Source organism: Ornithorhynchus anatinus, chromosome 10 (assembly GCF_004115215.2).
Source record: "Ornithorhynchus anatinus isolate Pmale09 chromosome 10, mOrnAna1.pri.v4, whole genome shotgun sequence".
Taxonomy (NCBI): domain Eukaryota; kingdom Metazoa; phylum Chordata; class Mammalia; order Monotremata; family Ornithorhynchidae; genus Ornithorhynchus; species Ornithorhynchus anatinus.
In genome coordinates this window covers 28,209,170-28,231,261 of record NC_041737.1, presented here as the reverse complement: position 1 = coordinate 28,231,261, position 22,092 = coordinate 28,209,170, and the positions used below count along the sequence as shown (strand labels likewise).

The following is a 22,092-nucleotide window of genomic DNA, read 5'->3' as shown; positions in this document are numbered from 1 at the left end:
TGATATGGCAAAAAATGCACAGTTGGATGTTTATATGCTCTCTAAATGAAACCTAAAGCCATTTCACTTTGTTGGGTATAAATATCCAAGTAGTCCAATTTTACGGTTAGTACAAAAATAATGTAATTTTGGAAAATGGGTAGTTTCAGTATTGTGACAAATTGACAGAAATGAAATGTTCATTAGATATGCCAGGAGTTTAGAAATTGCAAACTAGTTACAGCTTTTGAATAAGTGACTGAGGTAAACTAATTTGAGTGAAATATACCCACTTTTTTTTTTTCCATCTTTCATTTTACCCTCTATTATGTGAGCACCTGGGAGAGTACAGTAGTGTTAGTGGATACAATCCCTGACATGGAGGAGCTTAAAATAGAGTTGAGTAGACACAACCCAGTGTGGCCCTGTGGAAAGAACACAGGCTTGGGGGTCAGAGGATCTAGATTCTAATCTCAGCTCCATCACTGGTCTGTTGTATGACCTTGGGCAAGTTACTTCACTTCTCTGTGCCTCAGTTACCTCATTTGAAAAATGGATATTAAGACTATGAGTCCCATGTGGGACTTAGGCTGTGTCCAACTGATTACCCTGTATCTACCCTAACTCTTAGTAAGTTGAGTGGCACATAATAAGCCCCTATTAAATACCATAATATATTCATATTTATATGTATTATATTTATATGTATTACCTAGAAGGAATTTGCATTAACTTTTACTTTTGAATGAGGCTTTGAAGTTAGTAAACAATAGAAAATCCTAATTACAAGGTCATGAATTAGATGCCTTTATTCTTTGTAGCTAAAGCACATTATGAAGTTATTCCCATAACCATCTGCTGACATAATGAATGGGTTGTGTTGCTCTGTGGCCTCAAAAGGATCTCTGGCAGGCTCACAGACCATATGTCAACCTTCTATGGCAGCAAGATTCAAAGCCAGTTAGATCTTGCAAATTCTTTCCCTGTCTTTCCAAGCAAATAGGAGTCTGAACAAAATATACTGGAGGAGGAGAGTCTGTTACCAGAGGATGGTTATTCATTCATTGTCATATTATTTGAGCACTTACTCTCTGCAGAGCACAGTAATTGCTTGGGAGAGTACAGTACAACAATAAATAGGCATGTTCCCTGCCCACAAGGATCTTACAGTCTAGCAGATGAGTTTAGAGGGGTTAGTATAAGTATAGCATAACTCAGTTAGTACACCCTCCTGATTGTATCCAAACTGCTCTCCCACAGCTCTTCCTAACCTCCTTCAATTTCTATTTTTGCTGCAGAAATTGCACAGGATGGAAGCCTTGAGACCTGGGAAACAGAGTGCTTGCAGTTATGAGAAGAAACAGAGTAGATGCTGAGTTACCTGCTGTACACACCTTCCCATGTTCAAACCCAGAGTGGTGTTGTGTCACTGGTGCAGGTAACTCAACAGACATATTTTCCCAACAAGCAGATCCAGTCTGGGGAAATCAATCAGGGCAGGAGGTGAGAGGGGGAAATTGCAAGTTAATGTTTTAATTGGAAGCAGTTAGTTAATCAATGATATCTGTTGAGAGCTGACTGTGTGCAGAACAGTAAGAGTTTGGGAGAGTACAATAGAGAGTTGGTAGGTACAATTCCTGCCCTGAGAAGTTTACAGCTTAATGGGAGCTTAAAATCTGGTGGGGCAATTTGAGCAACAAGGGTTAGCGGAAAACCTTTCATTTGCTGCAGGAGTCATAGATTAACAAACCACAAACGCAGTTTATATCCAGTCGAGGAGTCCTGTAGATGTTCAGTGATTCATTTTCCCCTGCTGTGAGATAACAACTTAGCAATAAGGTACTCACAGGCTCTTGTGATCATGTGTACATACTGACTTATGCAGTCTGCTAATTAAGCAGTTGTTTATTCCATCTTCCCGTGTTTCTTCCTTATTAAACAATTAAGAGTTTGTCTTCCTCATTATATTGCTATCCATTTGAGAGCAGGGATTGTGTCTTTTATCTCTATTAGTTCTTAGTGCATAGTATAGTGTTTGGCACATAATAGATGCTCAATAAAAAATGTTGCTTGAGCCACTGATTGTGGAACATCCAATCTGGATTTAATTTGCAGACCTTAGGTATGAGCTTTCTAGTAGTCTGCAGATGCTATGAAATCCCCTGGTGATCTTGCAGGTGCTAAAGTCAATAGCAAATATGATTTAGATCATTCTTATTACCTGCATTTTTGATGTGAGTTGAGTTTGAGCTTAAATTTTTTTTCATTATTTTTCTCATATTCATTCGAACTCTGCTATTAGATGGCCTTCACTTCATTCTTGTCCAAACCCCTAGGGCCACATTTTAATAGCCACTCATTTTATTTCTCAGGTTAATATAAGAAGATTAACAGAAATGCCTGTCTTTGATACATCATAAAACAGTAAATGTACTGTGACCAAGGTCTTACTGAACTACTTTCCCTCTAACAGATGGGTTTTCAAATATTTGCTTGCATTTATTATAGCATAGCAGGTTCGTTCAAATACAAAGACTCCCAGTGTTAATGTTCTGCTATTTCTTAATATTTGACAGACTTAAATCAATGAATCAATTCAGGCTAATATTGACTATGCTGATGAAAGCTGGGACCGTAAAAATGAGCAGACAGCCTCCACTTATTAAACTGGCATGCAAAAGATGCAATTTTATAACGGAATGTATATGATCTCTGATCTCACCTACACCCCTTCCAAGCACCACTATGATGTGCCTCTTTCCCACCCTCACAGGTAGCTTTCCAAATTGGTATTTTGCTTATTTTACACCGTATTAAACAAAACCTCAAAGGAACTTTCCTCAAGGTAACCCATGCTGTTAGTCATTATGTTGAGAGTGCATTGAGAGAATTGAAAAGCAGCACGGCCTAGTGGATAGAGCACCGGCCCGGGAGTCAGAAGAACCTGGTTTCTAATCCTGACTCTGCCATGTCTTCTGTGTGACCCTGGGCAAATCAGTTAATTTCTCTGAGCCTCAGCTACCTTATCTGTAAAATGGGGATTAAGTCTGCAAGCCCGGGATTGTTTCCATCCTGATTAGCTTGTATCTATCCCATTGTTTACTAAAGTGTCTGGAACATAGTAAGGGCTTAACAAATATATGTGTATGCATTTATATATATACACACACATAAAATGAGAAGATTCCTCTACTATTTCTCCTGTTCCTATTCTTTTTCTTCTTCTTTCTCCTCCTTTGCATGCTTACTTTTCTCCTCCCCATGCTCTTTCATTTTTCCCCTCTTCTTTCCCATCTACCCCTCTTCTTCCTCTATCTTTTTTCTCCTCTACTTCCTCCTTATCCTACCCCTCACCCTGCATTCTCTGCTGTACTCAACCAATACTTCATTTCTCCTCTTCCTCTAACACCTCCTCCTCCACAACTACTTCCTCTTCTTCCTCCCTCTTCTTCTCCTGCTCACCCTCTTCCTCCTTTCAGGGAGACAAGAGGATGATTTCAGGACATAGGGATCAGGATCTTGAGCTGATTGTGAGGAAATTTGTTTGGTTTACTGAAAATTGGAAAATCAATGGAGGCTTTTGAGGAGTGGAGAGGTTTGTTCCAAACAATACCTCAAGAAGATACTCTGTGAAACATTGTATACTGTGAATCAGAATGGCTGCAAGCAAGAAGGTCGGTGATGCACCTGATAGAAAATTCTAACCACTATATGACAAGAGCTAGGACTAAGGTGATATCTCTTTGAGTTTTATTCATATTAATATTAATATCTTTCCCCTCTAGTCTGTAGTCTCATTATGGGCAGGGAATGAATCTGCAAATTTTGTTATATTGTACTCTCCCAAGCACTTAATACAGTGCTCAATAAATATAATTGATCAAAAGGGATGGGTAGATATGAGATATATGGGTAGATATGAGATATACTGATAAAAAGAATTATCATGAATTGACAGTAGATTGAAGCTAAAAGATAGAGAGGAGTCAAGAGTGATCCAAATGTTGTGGGCTTCTGTGACAGGGAGGATGGTACAGTTAAGGAAATGAGAGAGTTAGGAGGAGTGGGTTTGAGGAGGAAATGTGAGTAGGTCCATTCTAGATGTGCTGAGTTCCAGGTTCTAGCAGATAATCTAGTGGAGTTTGGGACAGCTGACTGAAAATAATAATGATAGTGATAATAATAATGGTGCTTGTTAAGCACTTATGTGCCAAGCACTGGGAAAGATACAAGTTAATCAGGTTGGACACAGTCTCTGTCCTGCATGGGGCTCACAAGTCTCAATCTGCATTTTATAGATTAGATAACTGAGGCCCAGAGAAGTTAAATGATTTGTCAAAGGTCACACAGCAGACAAGTGGTAGAGTGGGAATTAGAACCCAGGTCCTTCCAGGGCTTAGAACCGTTCCCAGTGCTTAGAACAGTGCTTGGCACATAGTAAGTACTTAAGTACCATTATTATTATTATTATTATTTTGACTCTGAGGCCTGTGCTCTATCCGCTAAGTCACACTGTTTCTCCGTGTCATGGAGACAAAAGGAGATGCAGGATTAGTATTTCTGGCTGTCTCCTCACCTCTAGATTGTAAACTTGTTGTGGGCAGGGAATATCACTGTTTTTTGTTGTATTGTACTTTCCCAAGTGCTTAGTACAGTGCTGTGCACACAGTAAACTCTCAATAAATATGATTGAATGAATGAATAGATGAATGAAAGACATAAGCTTGAGAGGTGAATTTGGGAGATGTACCAATAGAGTGATAATAGCATCCAAACCATCAAGAAGGCAAAAAGTTAAATTCCTGGAAATTAAGGAATCTGTCTAGAGGAGGATAGCAATGTCAATGCTTTTGGAATAAGCAACCCAAAAGGGGGTGGTATTTATGGATAAGGGGGACTTGTCAGAGACAGTGTCCACCAAGAAGTTATCCAGACAATGGCTAGCAAAAATACAACATGAAGACTGGTTTGATGAGAGATTAAAGAAAGACTTACAACAAAGCTGGAAAGAATTAACCACATCTCGCAGTTCCTTATTTTCACACCAGAGCAGAGGTTTACAAAACCTTGCAATGCGACATACAGATCAAGATGAGGAACACATATGAACCGGTAATGGGATGCCACCCCACTAAACTAAGGACCTTAATTCTGTTTTGAAATTCTATAGCCTCGTAGTTTGTATGAGGCCATAGAACTTCAAAACAGAATTAAAACTACAAACTACTACCACAGTACACAGAAGAGCAAATGAAATGACTTATCACAGTCAAGGACAGAATCTTATAGCTTTGGTTAGGACACAAGAAGTAGCTCCTTAACATATCACCGACCAACAAGAAGTAGAGGCTCCAAAGTATTACATTAATGGTTAGAACCACACTGTAGCATCATCTTAGAAGCAGTTAATAAAGATACGCATACATTTACACACATGCATACCTAGTTACTTGCAAACACTTATCAATCAATCAATGATCATTATTAATCACTTACTGTATGCAGGAAACTCTACCAAATTCTTGGGAGAGTACAATTGTTTCATCACTTTTTATGTCTGTCTCCAATCCCTTCTTTCCACTTAAACTTTTAGATTTTGAGCCCTACAAGGGACAGGGGCCATGTTTAATTATTTTCTCCCAGGCGTTAGTGCAGTGTTTTACTATTACTAGTATAATGCAATAGAGATGGTACCTGTGATCCCTGATCTCAAAAATTTACAGGACAATCTGGATATTTCCTTTATCCATCCACTGGGGACAATTAGAGACATGGATTGTGAATTTTAATGACTAATCAAATATAAATTCCTTAGTGTTGAATTCAAAATGCATCTTAAAAACATAACTAAATCAATTCAGACTGAGCCTGTTAAAGTGATACTATATTTGTTTCCTCAAGAGACTCACTGATTTTTAATTTATGCAAAACAACTTGACATTTTCAGTAGCTCCTAATCTAGGTGTGTAATACTTTTTAATTTGTATTCTGTACACATTCTTTAAGTAGTTAATGTCAAAAGTCTTTTTAGAACATATACAACCTTAATTAAGTAAATCAATTATTTTGTCTAGTGAGTCCATTCATAATGAATACAAATATTCCATAGAGTCCAATTTGTCAAGAAAAAGGAAATTTGGACTTTGACAAAAGAAATGCAATACCTATAGCTCCCAATTTAATTATTTCAGCATTGTTTTGAACAAAGGTAAGTAAATTAAACATCAAAGAAATGAGTTGGAAAGCAAAGATCAAGGGTAGAAAATGATCATTGGCAATAGGTGAAAGGGAAATAGAGGCAAGAGAAAGAAAAAGAGATCAATAAAGAAAGAGTGAGATCATCTTCATCTTTTTTTTAATGGTATTTGTTAAGCACTTACTAGGGACCCAGAACTGTACTAATTGCTGGGGTAGATATAAGTTAATCAAGTTGAACGTAGTCCATATCCCACATGGAGCTCACAGTGTTAATCCCCATTTTATAGATGAGGCAACTGAGGCATAGAGAAGTTAATTGACTTATCTAAGGTAAAACAGCAGACAAGTGGCAGAGCCTGGATTAGAACCCATGTCCTTCCAACTCCCAGGACAGTGTTCTATCCACTAGGCATGATGCTTCCTTTATAATTCTCCCTTAGTTTGCCACCAAAAAATAGTTGTTCACCATCTCCTGTTCCAGTCTCTACTTCTTCCATCTTCTCACCAGCAGTGTAGCTCATGACTTTAGCATTTGGATCAAGAAAGCAAAATGTACTTCAGATCTCTAACAAAAAGTGAGTTTGATGTCTACAGTAAACCACCATTAGCCACTCCTTGGTGGAGGTGGGGTGCAAGGGAGGGGTGTCGGGAGGATAGGAGGAGAATCACTGCTGCTGCATCAGCTGCACTTACCTCCCTTGAGGCACTTTTCGTGGACATGGCTTGGGGCATGATTGGACCCTAATTAATGCTCAAGGTCAAGGTCAGCCTAGGAAAGAGGCAGAGTCAAGAAGAGGAACCATTGGAAAACTGTTTCCTGTTGTTCACTGTATGTTCTGCCCCTTCAAAGTGCCTTGTTGCTCATCCCCTTTCACTGAACTGCTTGTGCTGGCCCTGTCCTCTTGGTTATGTAGTGTAAGGTTTCTTTACCTTCAAAGTACATCATTTTAAGTACATCCTCAGCATTTTACCCAAGGTGGTGGTTTTACTGCTCCCACAATCTTGTAATTGTCTTTGTTCTCACAACAGAGAACACTTACTGTTTGCCAAGAACTGTTCTAAGTGCTGGGATAAGTACAAGGTAAACAGGTTGGACTCAATCCCTGTCCCAAATGGGGTTCACAATTTAATTATAACAAATTATGATTTTCCTCCTACTGAAGGTTGGAAGGCAAGCGTGACTTAGAAATTTAATGATACTGAAGAGAGAAGACAGATATCAACTTTTGTGATACAGACAACATAGTTTCACAATTGTTCACTTTTCATTTTATGGAGTATCCTTGTAGAACATATAATGTCATTTCTAAAATCTCAGGATGGATATAGAGGTGAAACATAAAAGCAAGGTCCCAGGTTGTACATTAGTAAATCAATATAGCTTTGTGTATCAAAGGGAATTTAAAGAATGTGTCTACTTGTTGAGGGCAAGTTGGTAAAATGTAACGAAAAGATGGAATTGGAAATGTTCACATCAACAGGGTTGGAAAGGTCAAGAGGAAAACATGAAAAGTAAATATCAGGGTATATTTGTAGGATTTGAAGACTTTGTAGCAGCTGTACCAATTCAGAGGGACCAGCTTTTGAGTGGTTACCAAGTTCATGTTCATGTTAATGTTCCAATACATGACTACTTGTAAATAAAAGATGACCTACAGTAGGTAATTCGTGGAAAACCTGAGCTGGATTGAAATTACCACAAGTATGGAATTTCTCATACATTTCTCTTGTAGATTATGTGGATCGAATAAATGACACTGTTTTTCTCAAGGTTTCATTATATGGTATCTATTTATGGTCACAACCTTGTTGTTCTCCCATCATATTTCTTGAACTCCCTTGTCTAGTAGATTCATGTTTTGCTTACAAAACTAAGTATAAAATGGAATTTACAATTTCAACCTACTCCTCCAAAAGTGTCTCTGTAAAAGTCAGTTGTGTTCATAGTAGAAGGAAAGCACAAGAACAGAGCTCTGATAGAAAATGTAAACTGGATGACCAGTCCAGTTGTCCCTCTGCAGCACCTGAGTTCACAGATGTGGGAGGGAAAAGGAAACACAGCTCAGGGTGGTAGGTTTGGGGCACACAGGAGCACCACAATGTCCTGTGTTCCCAGAGTGAGCACTGTGTGGTTTAGAGTGCCGGAATGGCGAGGCAATAGATTAAGTAACTGAGGGGACATGAGGTGGAGGCTGGATAAACTGTACTGTGCTGGGGTCATACCACACAATGCCACCCTCTGCTCCTATCAGCATTACCTCCTGCCTACCTCTCCCAGCAACTTATAGGGGAACTTATAGGAAGAGTTCAGTGACAGAAAAGGTTGGCATTAGGTGTGCAGGGCTGTTTTTAGTGATGCTTCTCCAGCCTCTACAACCCTCAGCTTTTGCCCAAGTTTTTGATTAATGGACCTCCCCGAGCTTAGTTTCCAGGGCATAGAAGTTACCAGAAGTGGCCCACTTAGCCTTCTGTAGCTCTTTAATTCCTTCTTTTTGCTCTCTATCCCTCCTGTTTTCTCCTACTGCCACTGTAGTAAATAGGGAATGAGGAGGAGTGGGTGTTGCAGAGCTAAGGTAATCAAACAGGTTGGAGGAGAAGTTGGGAAATCTTAGGCCTAACTAGGAAGGATAGAACCAACCTCATAGCCCTTGCATAATCCAAACTGTTGGCCTGCTTCCACTGCGCTATGGGAAACAAACTTCTGTGGGCTGGAAGAAGTCAGGGCAGACTGTAAGCTTCTTATGGGCAGGGAACATGTCTACTAACTCTATTAAGTTGTACTCCCATCTATCTATCAAAGTTCACATTTAAACTATTCCAGACAGGTGATTTTTTTTAAAGACCTTCAGAGAAAAAGATTTCACATCTTTCAGGATCCTGTTCCAGTGCTTACCTACTGTTCTTAGGAAATTCCTCTTATATCTGTATACTACTTCAGTGCTAAATGTTTAATACAGTGCTCTGCACACATTAAGGTTTCAATGAATAGCATTGATTTTATCTAACTGAAAACATTGATTTTATTTAACTGAAAACCCTCATGCTACTGTCTGTTTCCTATTTGTCTATCCTTAATAATCAATAAGTCCATTAATCAGTGATGGGTTTTGAGTCCTTATTTGGTGAAGAACATTATACTGATGTTTAGGAAGAAATGAACATGACAATCCACATGACCTATATAGTGTCCTTCATTCCCTTGAAGACTATTATAAAGTTATCATTCCAGAAAAATAATTCCAAATTTAAAAAACTTTCCTGATAGATTTAATTTTCTGAATCTCTTTTCATCTTTGAGACTATTCTATACTTTCTCTTTCTTAGTCTGTATCACTCAAAATTGGACTCAGTTCCAAAATAAGAATCACGCCTGTGCTAATGATGTCTTCCCAGTTTATTTCTGTTTGCTAGTTTGTGTCTTGATCTACAGCTCTTTTAAGAATCTCTCAAGGAAAAAAAAAATCTATCCTGATTGTCTCACACAGACTGGTTTGCCTGCTGCAATGTCCTCCCAAGAGTTTCCTTGCATTACCACATTATTTGAAAATGTGTTTCACTATGTCTATAAAATGTTTGTTTTTCCCTACCTGATTTTATTCACCTAATTCTAGTGATCAGAGTATCATTCAATCAATCAATATACTGAGCACCTAATGTGGACAGAGAACTGTCCATACCCCAGGTTATAATCCCCCTGCAATATAAAGTGAAGCAACCTAGTTTGTTTGATGACATATCAATCAATCAGTACCATTAATTGTATGCTTACATATACATCCACCTATGCCTTTGACCCTACCCCTTCACACCCTTTCCCCTTCCCTTCTTCCCTCTGTGACCATCATTTTCAACTGTTCACTGTCCAATGGCTCCTTTCCCACAGCTTTCAGACATGACCATGTCTCCCTTTGTGATATTCCTGGGAGTTCTCAGCTCTAAATCCCCTGGAGATATTTTAGGAGCACCCAGATCCCAGGTAGTCTCTGCTGAGCCCTAAAGCCCTCCAGTGAATCAATTCTTAAAAAGCAGGTTTGGGGATCTTTTCTGTTCAGTGTACCTCATATCCCTGCCCCCCTATCTCTCCCACCATCCTTTCAATGATGCCTGTGTTAAGGGTTCATTGAGGACTGGTCTACCATTCCCCTACTTGAATTGACTACAGGAAGCTCATGGAGAAAGCACTCACTCCTACTTCTTCCCAGGTTCATGTGCCTCCCCGACACCCAAAGATTGTCATCCCATCCTACAGAAGGCAGACAATAAGATTTGAGATCTTAAGAATCCTCAGTGGTTGTTTAATTCAGGAACATTGACCATTTCAGTTCAAACTGGCTTTCCCTAGACCTAATACTTCCCAGCCCCCAACGACCCTCTGTATTTTCCCATAGGTGTATAGAGGTTAATATTCTTCTGGTCCTTTCTCTTGTTCTGTTGGGGAGGTCCAGTTTCCAGTCTCACCCTCTGTGAGTCATTAGAAAGCAAGGCCTTCCAGTGTCCTTTCTCCCTGTTGAGGACAGGAGTCTAGCTCCTCCTTAATTCTAGCCTCTGGTCCTGGAACCACGAAGGTATCAACCCTCACCTGGGCTCCTCTCAGATCCCTCTGTGCCCTTCATTCATCCAGGATTAAGCAATAAATAGATCAGTAATGCAGTATGTAGTATGAAAAGGAACTTCATATTACTTTCTGTAGGGAAAGCTTCCTGGAGGAAGAGGGATTTCAGGAGGACTTTGAAGATGGAGAGAGCTTTGGTCTGGCAGATTTGAAGTAGGAGGGAGGTTCAGGCAGAACAATAGGCAATAGCAAGGGGTCAGAGGCACAAAATTGGGACTGAAGAATCATTAGAAGGTGATTTTAGGAGGAGTGATGAAAGCAATCTCCCCACCAATAGAACTTGATTGCTTCTCCCTGATTTAATTAAGCACTTAGCAAGTAGTAATATTATTTTCACTGCGTTTGTTAAGCGCTTACTGTTCTAAGTGCTGGGGTAGAAGCAAGATAATCAGATGGACACAGTCCCTGTGATCCCAGAAGGCTCAGGGTCTAAGTAGGAGGGAGTTTGTCTCCACCTCGATGTCGGCCCGCCACCTAAAACTCAACATGAGCAAGACTGAGCTCCTCATCTTCCCTCCCAAGCCCAGTCCTCTCCCAGACTTCCCTATCACTGTGGATGGCACGACCATCCTTCCTGTCTCTCTGGCCCGCAATCTCGGTGTCATCCTTGACTCGTCTCTCTCGTTCACCCCACACATCCCATTCACCCCACACATCCTATCCGTTACCAAGACCTGCCGGTTTCACTTTTACAATATCGCCAAGATCCACCCTTTCCTCTCCACCCAAATGGCTACCTTACTGTTACGGGCTCTCGTTATATCCCAGCTAGACTACTGTGTCAGCCTTCTCTCTGATCTCCCTTCCTCCTCTCTTGCCCCGCTCCAGTCTATTCTTCACTCCGCTGCCCGGCTCATCTTCCTGTAGAAATAATCTGGGCATGTCACTCCCCTTCTTAAACACCTCCAGTGGTTGCCTATCAATCAAGGCTCTACATCACCTTGCCCCTTCCTACCTCTCCTCCTTTCTCTCTTTCTACTGCCCACCCCGCATGTTCCGCCCCTCTGCCGCCCACTTCCTCACCGTCCCTCAGTCTCACGTATCCCGCCGTCGACCCCTGGGCCACATCCTCCCGCGGTCCTGGAATGCCCTCCCTCCTCACCTCCGCCAAACTAATTCTCTTCCCCTCTTTAAAACCCTACTTAAAACTCGCCTCCTCCAAGAGGCCTTCCCAGACTGAGTTCCCCTTCTCCCTCTACTCCCTCTACCGCCCCCCTTCACCTCTCCGCAGCTTAACCCTCTTTTCCCCCCATTTCCCTCTGCTCCTCCCCCTCTCCCTTCCCATCCCCTCAGCACTGTACTCGTCTGCTCAACTGTATATATTTTCATTACCCTATTTATTTTGTTAATGAAATGTACATCGCCTTGATTCTATTTAGTTGCCATTGTTTTTACGAGATGTTCTTCCCCTTGACTATTTATTGTCATTGTTCTTGTCTGTCTTTCTCCCCCGATTAGACTGTAAGCCAGTCAAACGGCAGGGACTGTCTCTATCTGTTGCCGACTTGTTCATTCCAAGCGTTTAGTACAGTAAGCGCTCAATAAATACTAATGAATGAATACAATTTAATCCCCATATGACAGGTGAGAGAATTGAGGCACAGAGAAGTTGTGATTTGTTCAAGGTCACTCAGCAGGCAAGTGGCAGAGTTGAGATTAGAACCCAGGTACTCTATCAGACCTGTGCTCTTTCTACTAAGTTGTGCTTCTTCTCCCTCCTAGTAATTTATTTTAGTGTCTGTTTTCCCCAACTAGATTGTAAATTCTTTGAGGTCAGAGATTGTCTCCTAGGTATTGAACTAACCCAAATGGTTGGTACAGTGCTCTGGATAAAGTGCTCAATAAATACTATTACATGATTGAATAGAATTAATTCATTCAGTTGTATTTATTGAGTGCTTACTGTATGCAATTCACTGTACTATGCACTTGGGAGAGTACAATATAACAATAAACAGACACATTCCCTGTCCACAACAAGCTTACAGTCTAGAATGCCCATGTAAATCTCTGTCCAGTAAACCATTGCTTTGGATATGCTGGTGTGCCAGTTTATTCTTTGGGAAAATAAGCTGGGGTCCTGGGGCAGGTTGTGGTTTTGGGAGTTCCTTTTCAGTAACCCACATAGGGTTATGTTGTTGACAGAGGGTAGTTGTTGGCAACAGGGACATGTTGCATCTGTGGACACTATTAGCAATCACCAAGAGAAAGTTTCTGAAAAATAATTCCAAAAATAATTTCCAGCCACTGATTCCTATGCTAACCAAGCTAGGACTTGACACCCTCTTCTGGTCACCAGTGAAATATCACCAAATCACATAACTCTATTTGAAATAATGAAATAATAGTATATGTTAATCACTTACTAAATGCCAAGCACTGTTCTAAGTACTGGAGGAAATACAGTATAAGAAGGTTGGACACAGTCCCTCTCCCAGATGGAGCTCGCAATCTGAGTAGGGAGAATATGCAGTGAATCCCCATTTAACATATGGGGAAACTGAGGCACAGAGCAGTTAAGTTACTTGTCAGGCCTGTGCTTGCTCCACTAGGTCACAATGTGAGCAGAGGTAGAATATTTGAAATAAGATTTTCAATTCCATGTGGTCATTTTCCATGACTCTGTAATTTGCCACCTGTCACTTCCCCATCATAAGCAGTTTGAGTTTGTCAAATTACAGTACTGCTGCAAAGAGTTTGTCCAGTCATTACAGAACTGTTTTGATTTGTTTAGTTTTTTCTGTCCTTTGGAACCCATCCCTGCTGGGGCTCATGAATCTCATGAGAGAGAGTGACTGTGACCCCAGTGATTATCTTGTACCTTTGCCAAAGTTTAGTACAGTTCTTGTATGCACTTGTGTAAATGAACACTTTTGGCTGAGTGAGTTTAATAAACGTTATTATTATGGTGTGGTTCTTTTGAGCTTGGTGAAGGGATATGACACTTGTTCTGACATCTTTTGGGAGGGACTAAAATTCAATTGAATTTCAACTCATCTGGTTAATTTAATACTGAATTCAATGCAGTTCATTTCCACTTACAATAATGCCCCTTTAGAAAGGAAATCTTGCTTTCTAAAATAATAGTGAGGCAGCTGTTGTAAAATAATGTTCATATGAGGAACCTTTTAGGAAACTCTCCACAAAGGACAGGAAGAGTATAAATCAATTACTTGTGAATTGTTGCTAGAATAAATGCTAAACACAGCTGTGAAAACAAATTTACTACCCAATTCCTACTGTACATTCATGGGTACTAATATTTCAGGTTGCAGATCCATCACTTGATTTGTGAATATTAATTATGGCAAAGTTAATGGATGAGTTCCTTAATAGAAAATGGCTCAATTTGGCAACACATGGTTGTCTGGCTTGAAGTTTTAAGGAAAATGGCAATATTTGCCTCTCTGCTGCATCTGCAGCATTATAGCTACTATAACCCAAAGCTAAACTAAACTTCAGAAAAAATGTGGCATCATTTGTTGTCTCTCCCAAGAAGCATCCTTCTAAATCTGATATAGTATGGAGATTGATTTACCCCTTATCTTTTATGTGTGTAGCCTTTTTAAGTCTGGATAGCTGTCATCACAATGATTAGGATTGAGCATTAGCTCTGGTCACAGAACATTGGGTAGATTAGGGACTGAAATTGGAATTTCTGACAGCTCTGACTTGAATATGACCACATTGTTCATTCCTTCCTTCCCACTCTTATCATATTTCTTTTTTGATGTTAGAAGGTAAATAAAAAATTGTAATTCCTAGATAGACGGCACACAATAAGCTTGTGTTGTCATATGGTAATTCATCTCCCTGCTCAGATGAAATTCTGTACAGATGTTACTAATGATGACCGTGTTTCATGTTATTTTCCTAAGCAGAAATGCTGTATTATGCTGATACGTATAACTGAATAAATGAATTTTGTCAGTTGATGATGGGGTTGAAATTAAAAAAAAACACCCAAAACTACATAATACAATCAGGTTTTGGGCCTATTCATTTACCTGAGATTGCACCCTCCCAAGATTACCAATAATCTCATTATAGCCAGGTCCAGTGGAATCTATCATTTTCTAATCCTCTTGGACACCTCTCTGTTCTTTGACACGCCTCTTTGTTTGACACACTATCACTCAAACTTTGGTTCTGTCAGCAAGTTGTCCACCTCACTTTCCTTCTCTTAGTATGACTGTCCTCCTCAGGTTCATTCACTCATTTTCTAATTGTGGGTACCCAGCAAGGTTCTGTTCCAGGTACCCCTACTCTACTTTCTTTTCTTACTCTCTTGGGGATCTCACCATTTACATAGCTTAGACTACTAACTCTAGAAGGATGATTCCCATATTCACCTTTTCAGCCCTGATCTATCATTGAATCTTCCATTCAATCTACTATAGAATCCTACTGATTCTTTCTCTCTTTTTTTCATGCAATTTATTATGCACTTACTATGTTCCAGGAATTGTACTAAGCACTGAGGTAAATAGAAGCTAATCAGGTTTGACACATTCCATGTCCCACATAGGGCTCACAGTCTTAATCCCCATTTTACAGATGAGGTAAATTAGGCACAGATAAATTGTGATGTTTTCAAGGTCACAAAGAGGACAGGTGGTGGAGCCGGGTTGAGAATCCAGGTCCTTCCAACTCACAGGCCTGTGTTCTATCCACTAGTTAATGCTGCTTCACAGTAGTTTCCTGATCTGCCCTTTCCTCTACCCAAATAGCTATTATGCCAGTCAAAGTTCTTGACATTTCATGGGAGGACAACCTCATTGGTCTCTGTGCCTCCAGCCACTAGCAGTGGCCACTGCTGCTATTTCTTTACCTTCCTAACTGGAAAAGAAGGGACTGAGGGGAATCTGTACAGTCACAAAGGAGAAATGAAAACAAAGGGGGTAGCTGCCACAATGTACAGTACAATGCAATATACAGTACAATAGGCAGTCTCAATAATCCAGAACATATCCATCTTGGATCATTGAATATTTATTATAATTTACTGGTCATATTACTTTGATAAGATTTCTCTTGAAAGAAAAAAAACCTTTCATGTCTTCTAGTTTGTAGTGTTCACCAAGGATAGCACTATAGTGATTTGGGAACTTATCATTATATATTGAGAAGCAGCGTGGCTCAGTGGAAAGAGCATGGGCTTTGGAGTCAGAAGTCATGAGTTTGAATCCCAGCTCTGCCACTTGTCAGCTGTGTGACTGTGGGCAAGTCACTTCACTTCTCTGTGCCTCAGTTACCTCATCTGTAAAATGGGGATTAAGACTGTGAGCCCCACGTGGGACATCCTGATTCCCCTGTGTCTACCCCAGCGCTTAGAACAGTGCTCGGCACATAGTAAGCGCTTAACAAATGCCAACATTATTATTATTATTATTGAGAAATGATTGGTAAAATCCTTGACAGTGAACAATTAGACTGTAATTCAAGGTAAGCAAATATATGAATTACAAATGGAAGTTCAATGCAGAAGAAATGTGCCACGTTCACAAACTTTCTTATAGGCACCAATCATTTTAACAAGCCTCAGGTTTGCAACTTGTAAAATGCAACTACCCCAGAAAGTACCCTTTAGGATTACATACCATCAGAGCCTAGGAGAAATGATAAAATATTTGCAAATAGACCACTGGATATGTAGATTGGATCTAGCAGTTTCAATACATTTGTTGACAAAGGGTATTTTGCCTATGTCAGTACAGCAGTGTTCTGTTGCAGTTCGATCTCTCATTTCACTGTTTGCTCATGTGCAAAGTCCAGAAAAGATTTAAACTAGAAAATTAACATCTGCTGAAAATTCATATTTGTTCTTGACACTGCTAGTTTTTAGAACAGAAAAAAATTCATCTCTGAATCATAAAATATTCTTGGATAAGAAATGTAATTCAATCAGCATAATTATAAGAGTATTTAAGTGAGTATCACATGGTGATGATATACACAAGAGGATGGAAACATGACTCACTCTGTTTTAGTAACACATGGAGAAAGCACTGAATCCATTTCATGCATCTGACTCCTTCAAAATATGATTGGCAGTTAAATTTCTTTACAATTTGTCAAATCAAATATGTACCAAAAAAAACAAGATTAGGCTGCGTTTCCAGGAGAAAAGGATGCATCCACAATGTGATAGGTAGTTGAAGGGTTGAGAGGATTAAGATAGAGAGTTGGTAAAAATGAAGTCACTGGTGACCTTGGAGAGAGCAGTGTCAGTGTAATGAAGGAGCTTGTTGCAGGAGAGGAAGTGGAGGCAGCAGATACTTAGGGCCCATCGAGGAGTTTGGACAGGAATGAGAGGAGAGTGATGGAAAAATAGCTGGATGTGAAATGACATCCAGACAAGATTTGTTTTTTATAGGGGAGATGTGAACATGCTTGAAGGTACTGAAGTACAGTCATTCACTTGTCAGTGCTCATTATTTTATTGTCTTCCTCCCCTCTTGGTTTGTTAAGTCCTGGAGGTGAGGGAGCAAGTCTACTAAATGCATTTCACAACCCCAAAAGTTTTCAGCCAGGAGGCACTAAATAAATACTTTTCATTGCTGTCTCATAAGCCTGTAACCTTGGCATTGTCCTTGACTTTTCTCTCTCTCTCATTCCACCCACATATTCACTCCATCACCAAATCCCATCAATCTTACCTACACAATCTTGCTAAAATCTGTCCTTTCTTCTCCACCCAGATGTTATCATGATTATCTAAGCACATATCCTATCCCACCTTAACTACTGCATCTGCAGTCTCACTGACCTCCTGGTCTAATGTCTTTCCCCTCTCCAATCCATACTTCATTCTGCTGCACAGATCGTTTATAAACCAAAAATGTTCAGTCCATACCTCCCTACTCCTCAAGAACCTCCAGTGGCTGCCCATTCAAGTCCACAAAAAACAAAAACTCCTTACCATTGGCTTTAAAGTATTTATCAGCTTGACTCAACCTCCTTCACTTCCTTAATCTCTGACTACAGCCCAGCCCATAAATGCTGCTCCACTAGCACCAGTTTGTTCATTATGCTTCAATCTCATCTATCTCACTGTTGACTCCTTTTCCACACCTTCCTCCTAGCCTGGAACTCCCTCTTCTTTCACATAGGCCAGACCATCACTCTCTCCACCTCCAAAGAATTATTAAGGTCACATCTCCTCCAAGAGGCCTTCCCCAATTGAGCCCTCTTTTCCAGGCTTGCTCTCCCTTCTGCATCATCTATACACTTGCATCTGTGACCTTTGGAAATTTGATTTTCATCCTATCCCCAACCCCACAACACTTGTGGATTAGACATAGGAGAATTAATAGTAAACTGAGAAGCAGCATGGCTAAATGAAAAGAGGTCAGGCCTGGTAGTCAGAAGGCCTGGGTACTAATTCCAGCTCTTCCACTCACCTGATTTGTGACCTTGGACAAGTAATTTAAAAATAAAATAAATTATGTCATTTGTTAAGCACTTTACTGTGTGCTAAGCACTGTTCTAAATGCTGGAGTAGATACCTGTTAGGCTGGACACAGTCCCTGTCCCACACTGGGCTCACGCTCTTAATCCCCATTTTATAGATGAGGGAATTGAGGCACAGAAAAATGAAATGATGTGACTAAAATCACACAGCAGACATGTGTCGGAGTCAGGATTAGAACCCATGACCACCTGAATCCCAGACCCATGCTCTATCCACTAAGCCTTGCTGCCTCAAGTTCCTCATCAGTAAAACCGGGATTAAATACCTGTTCTCCCTCTCTGCTAGAACTGGATCCTGAGATTGGGTCTGATCCTTCTGGTAGCTACCTTTCATGTAGACCAGGCTCCCCATCTACCTGGGACAGGAAAACTACCAGAGATATCAATATCCTGCTTGGTATTAAGGGAATCTGGACTAAATGGGAAGGGTTTATGGAGGATAGTGGGAATGAGGGCTAGTTTTTCAAGAAGGAACAGGAAGTCTATACTCTCATCCAACACTTTGAGGGGGGAGCAGGCAGTGGGGAAGGAATCCCAAAACAAATTGAGATAGTTGTAAATGTTGGATTTTATTGACTAAGCAAAAATAATAACCAATATTATATTTGGCAATATTATTTTCAATAAACCAGAACAAGTATTTTTTTTCCATAAAGATATCTCCTAGAAGGTTGCAATAATATTCCATTACCATTTCCAGATTCCTTGTTGCCTCCTTCAGCATGGCAGGATAGATTAGTCTGAACAAGACTGGATCTAAAGCATACTATTTTATTCCATTGGTGATAGGGTAAAGGTCAGGAAAGGCCTCTTCAAGCCTCACAGCAGTCATTTTATCATGGGTTAATCTTAGAATTTTGATGAAACTTTTAGGGCAGCCAAACTTTTTTAGTAGCTGCTACAACACAGGAGTGCTGATGGTGTAAAATGTTTTTAGTAGGTTTAAACGTGAAGAGGTCCTGATGCAGTCTCTAACACTTCTCAAATCTTCTGTGTCCTGCCGAGTTCTGAAACTTCATTGTGTTTTGGAGCGTGCAAGGTTAAAAACCTTCAATATCTGATTCAGTGTGGCTCTAGTTAAAATCTTGCCAACAACTGAGGACAATGACATTTCATGGTAATTTGTTCTGAACTTCTACTGAACTATTTTTTTCTGAATGGTACTTGTTAAATATTTACTATGAGCCAAGTAAGTACAAGCACTGTGGTAATTACAAGATTATCATGTTGGACAGATTCCCTGTCCCACATGGGGTTCACAGGATAAGTAGGAGGCAGTAGGTTTTAATCCCCAATTTACAGGTAAGGTAACTGAGGTATAGGGAAGTTAAGTGACTTGCCGAAGGTCAAAGAGAAGATAAGTGGTAGAGCCTGGATTAGAAACCAGGTTCTTTGACTCCCAGGCCTGTGCTCTTTTCACTAGACCACACTACTTCCCATGCTGTTTTCACCTTTCTTCTTGAAGATGGTGTTTTGAAATATGACTAAGTTTTTGAGTTTAAGAAAGATGGTGTGGATGCCTAGGATTTAGATTTTCTTCCTTCCTTTCAGTTAGGAATGTGAACACTTCAATACAAAATTCCAGCAGTGCTTTTTGTAATAATTATGCTATTTGTGAAGTGCTTACTATATGTCAAGGATAGATCTAAGCCCTGGCGTGGATTCAAGTTTACCAGATTGGACACAGTCCTTGTCCTAGAGGAGAAGGACAACAGGTAAGGAGGAGGGAGAACAGGTATTGGATATCAATTTTACAGATGTTGAAATTGAGGCCCAGAGTAGTGAAGTGACTTGCCAAAGGTCACCCTGCTGGTAAGTGGCAGTTTGGTTCAGATTCTCTAACTCCCAAGCCTGTGCTCTTTCCTCTAAGGCATGCTGCTTCTCTTGTTATACACTGTTTGTTTCATTTGAACAGCATTGCCTCATTAATTATTGTGGGAGCAGAGAATGTGACTTGTTTCCTTTGTACAAAACTAAGCACTCAGGCTGTGCTCAGTAAATAATAACTCTGTAGATAGTCAACACAGAAGTCAGGCACAGCAGCAGACTCTGAACAAATGATATCCTGAAAAATACACACATTTATTTCAGTTTTCCTGCTTTAATGTTTCTCCTTCAAAATGCCTTCACTTTAGGACTGATAAGGTACCTCTTTGAAGCTGGTAGACTAAAAGGGATTATCTTTCTTGACATAAAAGGAAAAGTGATAGAGGTTTTTCTTTAAAATCACAGTCTGCTCATCTATCCAATAAACCCTTTTTCTGCACAAATAAATAAAATACTCTCATGTCTCACCTTTATGGCTTATTCAAATATTTTAAAAATCTAACTAATACGGAAAGAACAAATTGGTTAAAAAACTCCATATAACCTGTATGTCTATGGAAGTACACATTTATTCAGCCAATAATTTCTAAGAGAGTCAGCATAGCTACCTAGCCTGTTTAAATGAATTTCATCTGACAAATCCTAAAGACAAAATAATGCATGTCACACACATTTTTAAAGAAGGATTGGCTTATAATGTTGTTTATACCTTTATCCTTAATAGTACATGGCTCAGTGGAAAGAGCCTGGGCTTCTGAGTCAGAGGTCATGGGTTTGACTCCTGGCTCTGTCACTTGTCAGCGGTGTGACTGTGGGCAAGTCACTTAACATCTCTGTGCCTCAATTACCTCATCTGTAAAATGGGGATTAACTGTGAGCCTCAAGTGGAACAACCTGATTACCCTGTATCTCCCCCAGCGCTTAGAACAGTGCTCTGCACATAGTAAGTGCTTAACAAATACCAACATTATTATTATTATGTATAAGCCAGTGGAATTTGCCTGGACAATATTTACCTGAACAACTCAGCTTATTATACTTTAAGGGTTCTTCCTAGGCAACCAAAACTTCAAGGACAAAGTCAATTTTCTTGTGATGAAACTGAAGAGTGCAGTGTTTTTTTAAAAGTTGGCTTAAAAAAGTATGGTTAAACTTCTGTACTTTTTTACTATCATGAAGGTATAAATATAATTCACCAACACATCTGCCAGTCCTATTCCAGTGACTGAGCAGAGTTCCATTAGAATTATCACAGTGAGTTTCTTCTAAACTCCAGGCTGTTTCAGAAGACATTTTCTGAGAAGCCAATTGCTGTCAGAGCAGGTACCCTCTGAGGATTCTTTGAAGCTCTCTGAGCTGGCATGCATAACTCTGGCATGCTTTGGTGTAAAGTAAATTCTTGGGAGCAAAGCCTACTGCATGGGAAGAAACCCATTCAAAATAAGTAGCTACACCCTTTGAGGAGAAGAGAGAAATAATCCCTGTTTTATGCTGGAAAAAAATGTTTCTTTAACTAGGGGAAGTGTCCTTTCAGCCACAAGAAACAGACTATCTGGTTTAGGATTTCTGAGTTTCCTTTTCAGTTCTTAGCTTTCTTATTCATAAAATGGAGGGAATTGCTTCTGAGAATAAAGTACCTTGCTTATAATAATGCCTGAAATAATAGCAAGGAAAACTATTTCACTTTTAGCTCCACTTGAGGAAGACAATTTGATAATGAATGCCATTCTATTTTTTTTAAAAAAGTGAGAAGTGTTGATTAAAAGATGAGCCTCTTTTACTAGCTTTTAGTTCTGGTTTAATAGACTATGGGATTTTATTTAGAGACTTCTTGTCAGCAAGGAGTCGGGCAACCTTTAAAATATCTCCTTCCTCTAGTGAAAAATCCACTCCATTACTAACCTGTGTAATGTTTGTTCTGCACTGATAATGATCTCCAAGCTGTAGAGAATGGTAGAATTCCTGCTACTGTTGAACAAAAATGATTATGTATGATGGCCACA

At 39.9% G+C, this 22,092-nt stretch overlaps 1 long non-coding RNA gene across 1 annotated transcript; it reads left to right on the top strand.

Moving 5' to 3' along the window:
• The first annotated feature begins 1,324 nt into the window (after nt 1–1,324).
• On the top strand, nt 1,325–7,912 carry LOC114814626. The gene is made up of 3 exons (XR_003762393.2): nt 1,325–1,417; nt 6,686–6,752; nt 7,341–7,912. It is a non-coding gene; the product is annotated as an uncharacterized LOC114814626 (long non-coding RNA).
• The last annotated feature ends 14,180 nt before the right edge of the window (nt 7,913–22,092 follow it).